Source organism: Nicotiana tabacum, chromosome 12 (genome assembly GCF_000715075.1).
Source record: "Nicotiana tabacum cultivar K326 chromosome 12, ASM71507v2, whole genome shotgun sequence".
Classification (NCBI taxonomy): Eukaryota; Viridiplantae; Streptophyta; class Magnoliopsida; order Solanales; family Solanaceae; genus Nicotiana; species Nicotiana tabacum.
The window spans coordinates 117,045,358-117,050,150 of NC_134091.1; positions in this window are offsets into that span (position 1 = coordinate 117,045,358).

Below are 4,793 nucleotides of genomic sequence, written 5' to 3' on the forward strand. Positions count from 1 at the left end.
GAGGGCTCCAGACCGTGGTAGAGGGCGAGGATGTCCCAGGACTGTTCCAGTTATGCCGCCAGTGGGTCCAGAAGAGAATCCAATTATTAAAGAGCACGATGAGGTGTCTGTGGCAGAGCCAGCTCCGGTGGATTTCACATCTGCACCGGGATTTCAGGATGTCATGGGTCGTATGCTGCGGTTCATAAAAAATATGACTCAGGCCAGTTTATTTTCGGTAGACCCAGCCACATCTCAGGCGGGCGGGGGAGCACAGACCCCTACCGCACAGACTCATGGACAGGCAGCTGCTGTATATCAGACCCAGGGTGCACTACCCGTGGGTGGAGCCCAGCCAGTGGTAGCAGCTATACCTGAGCCCAGGCCAGCTGTAGCCGCCAATCCTAAGAAATTATTGGACAGATGGACTAGACTACATCCTCCTGTCTTTGGGGGTGAGCGACATGAGGATCCACAGGACTTCATTGATCATTGCAGGGATAGATTGCACAACTTGAGGATATTGGAATCTCATGGGGTTGACTTTGCTACTTTTCAGCTAGAGGGTAGAGCCCGTTGATGGTGGCAGTATTATGCTCTTGGCAGACCAGCAGATTCTCCTCCTATGACTTGGGACATGTTCACCCTTATCTTCCTGGACAGGTATATTCCACCCTCCCAGAGGAAAGAGTTGCGGTTTCAGTTTGAGCAGCTCCAGCAGGGTCAGATGTCAGTGACTGATTATGAGGTAAGGTTTTCTGAATTATCTCGCCATGCACTTATGATACTCCCTATTGAGGCAGAGAGAGTGCGGAGGTTTGTAGCCGGTTTACATACTGGTATTCAGGCCACTATGGCTCGAGAGGTTGAGATGGGTACTTCTTATGAGCGAGTTGTGGAGATAGCCCGAAGGATTGAGGGTGTGCGTCAGTGGAGCCGAGAGCAGATTATGAGAGGTAAGTGGTTCAGGTACTCTAGAGAGTTCAGAGGTGCTCCGTCTGTGGGCAGAGGTCAGTTCGTGAGGGGCAGTCCAGTAGACCCCCATTTCCAGCACCAATTCCTCCTCGAGGTGCTCCAGTGCGACCTTATCTCAGTGCTATACAGAGAGTTCCTATCGCCCACCAGCTATTCAGTGTCCTCCCAGTGGGTATTTAGTTCCCCAGGGCCAGACACTTAGTCAGCAACCCATCGCACTGAAAAGTTATTACGAGTGCGGGGATCCCAGTCACATGCGGAGGTTTTGCCCCAGGCTTCGGGGTAGAACAGTACAACAGGGTCACCAGCCTATGCTTACCGGACCAGTTGCTTCACCAGTAGTCCGACCACCAAGATGTGGAGGACAGGTGGATAGGGGTCCTCCTAGAGGTGGAGGTCAGCCAGGTGGAGGCCAGACAGTTGGCGCTCCAGCTCGGTTCTATGCCAAAACTGTTATCTTGGCTAGTCCATCTTTTCCTAGGCTGGAGTGGAAGGGTCCGTCGGTTAGTTCATTTAATCGGGTTATTTCTTTTGTAAAGGCTCAACACATGGTTGAGAAGGGTTGTTTGGCTTATCTAGCCTATGTTCGGGATACTACTGCAGAGACTCCGGCTATTGATTCAGTGCCAGTAGTTCGAGAGTTCTTTGATGTATTTTCTTCAGATCTTCCAGGTATGCCACCTGATCGTGATATTGATTTTTGTATTGACTTGGCTCCAGATACTCAGCCTATATCTATCCCACCATATCGTATGGATCCGAAAGAATTAAAAGAATTGAAAGAACAACTTGAAGAGTTACTAGCCAAAGGGTTCGTCAGACCGAGTGTATCGCCTTGGGGTGCACCGATATTATTTGTGAAAAAGAAGGATGTAACAATACGGATGTGTATTGATTATTGCCAATTAAAAAAAGTCACTATTAAGAACAAGTACCCATTGCCGCGTATTGATGACCTATTTGACCGATTGCAGGGTGCTAGGGTGTTCTCTAAGATCGACTTGAGGTCGGGGTATTATCAGTTGAAGATTCGAGATTCGGATGTTCCGAAAACTGCTTTCAGTACTGGATATGGTCATTATGAGTTTCTGGTAATGTCTTTCGGTTTAACTAATACCCCGATAACGTTTATGGATCTGATGAACAGGGTATTCAGGCCATATATTGATTCGTTTGTCATTGTCTTCATTGATGACATTTTGATCTACTCGTGCAGCAAGGAGGAACATGAGCAGCATATGAGAGTAGTGCTTCAGACATTGCGGGAACAAAAGTTATATACTAAGTTCTCTAAATGTGAGTTTTGGCTAGAGTCTGGCATTTTTTGGGACATATTGTATCGGGTGAAGGTATTAAAGTTGATCCCAAAAAGATTGAGGCAGTTCAGAATTGGCATCATCCCACTTCGGCTACTGAGATTAGGAGTTTTCTGGGTTTAGCAGGTTATTATCGCCGGTTCGTGGAGGGCCTTTCATCTATTGCATCACCTTTGACCAAATTAACCCATAAGGGTGCTCCGTTCTGATCGTCTGATGATTGTGAGATGAGCTTTTAGAAGCTCAAGACAACATTGACTACAACACCAGTGTTAGTGTTACCTTCCGGTTCGGGAATGTATACAGTGTATTGCGACGCTTCACGCGTTGGTTTGGGTTGTGTATTAATGCAGGAAGGGCGAGTTATTGCATATGCTTCACGTCAATTGAAACCCCACGAGCAGAATTATCCTGTACATGATTTAGAGTTAGCTGCGATTATTCACGCCCTTAAGATTTGGAGGCATTATCTTTATGGGGTGTCATGTGAAGTTTATACTGATCATCGCAGTTTGCAGCATTTGTTCAAGCAGAGGGACCTAAATTTAAGGCAGCGCAGATGGCTGGAATTACTAAAAGATTATGATATTACTATCCTATATCATCCAGGTAAAGCAAATGTAGTTGCAGATGCCTTAAGTAGAAAGGCAGAGAGTATGGGTAGTTTGGCTTTCATTTCAGCAGAAGAAAGGCCATTAGCTTTGGATATCCAGTCCTTGGCCAACAGACTTGTGCGGCTAGATATTTCAGAGCCCAGCCGAGTTCTTGCATGTGTCGTAGCTCAGTCTTCACTATTTGAGCAGATCAAGGCTCACTAGTATGATGATCCACACTTAATGGTTCTTCAAGAAACAGTACTACGAGGTGGTGCCAAGGAAGTTACTATTGGTGCAGATGGTGTTCTGCAACTCCAGGATCGTCTGTGTGTTCCTAATGTGGATGAACTGAGGAAAAAGATCCTGGAGAAGGCACACCGTTCTCGGTATTCTATTCATCCAGGTGCTACTAAGATGTATCGTGACTTGAAGCAACATTATTGGTGGCGACGAATGAAAAAGGACATTGTTGAGTATGTAGCTAGGTGTCTAAATTGCCAACAAGTTAAATATGAGCACCTGAGGCCAGGTGGCCTACTTTAGCAGATGACTATACTAGAGTGGAAATGGGAACGCATCACCATGGACTTTGTAGTTGGGTTGCCGCGGACCTTGAGGAAGTTTGATGCAGTTTGGGTGATATTTGACAGGTTGACCAAGTCGGCACATTTTATTTCTGTTGTGACTACGTATACTTCAGAGAGGTTGGCCCAGATTTATATTCAGGAGATAGTTCGGTTGCACGGTATGCCAATTTCCATCATATCAGATAGAGGCCCTCAGTTTACTTCACATTTTTGGAGAGCAATACAGAGTGAGTTAGGGACTCGTGTAGAGCTCAGCACAGCTTTTTATCCACAGACCGATGGGCAGTCAGAGCGGACAGTTCAGATTTTGGAGGATATGCTCAGGGCATGTGTGGTTGACTTTGGAGGTCAGTGGGATCTTTTTCTGCCTTTGGCCGAGCTTTCTTATAATAACAGTTACCAATCCAGCATCGATATGGCTCCATGTGAGGCTTTATATGGTCGTCGATGCCGTTCACCTATCGGATGATTTGAGCCCGGTGAGGCTAAGTTATATGGTACTGATTTGGTAAAGGATGCCTTGGAAAAGGTAAAGTTGATTCAAGAGCGACTTCGTATAGCACAGTCCAGACAGAAGAGTTACGCGGATCAGAAAGCGCGTGATTTATCCTCTATGGTAGGTGAAAAAGTTCTCTTGAAGTTTTCGCCGATGAAGGGGATTATGAGATTCGGAAAGAAGGGCAAGTTGAGCCCAAGGTTTACAGGCCCATTTGAGGTGTTGAGACGAGTTGGAGAGGTTGCTTATAAGCTTGCATTGCCTCCTAGTCTATCGGGAGTTCATCCGATTTTCCATGTATCTATGCTTCGGAAGTATCATGCTGACCTATCACATGTGTTGGACTTCAGCACAGTTAAGCTAGATCAGAGTTTGGGTTATGAAGAAGAGCCATTTTCCATTGTTGATAAACAAGTTTGTCAGTTGAGGTCTAAGAGAATTTCTGCAGTAAAGGTCTAGTGGAGGGGCCAACCAGTCGAGGAAGTGACTTGGGAGGCCGAGGAGGACATGCGGAGCAAATATCCACACTTATTTAACACTCCAGGTATTATTCTAAACCCATTCGAGAACGAACGTTTGTTTAAGAGGTGGAGAATATAATGATCCAACCGGTCATTTTAACTTTTAGAACCCCGTTCACTAAAATAAAACTCCCCGAACATGCTTTTATTAATTTATGACTTGCGGGGATTGTTGGTTCGGGATTTGGAAGCGTTTGGGTTGAAATCGGAACACTTGGTTCCTTAAGTTAGCTTTAAATTGATAAGTTTGACTTCGGTCAACATTTTGAGAAAACGACCCCGGAATCGGGATTTGACGGTTCCAATAGGTTCGTATGATGATT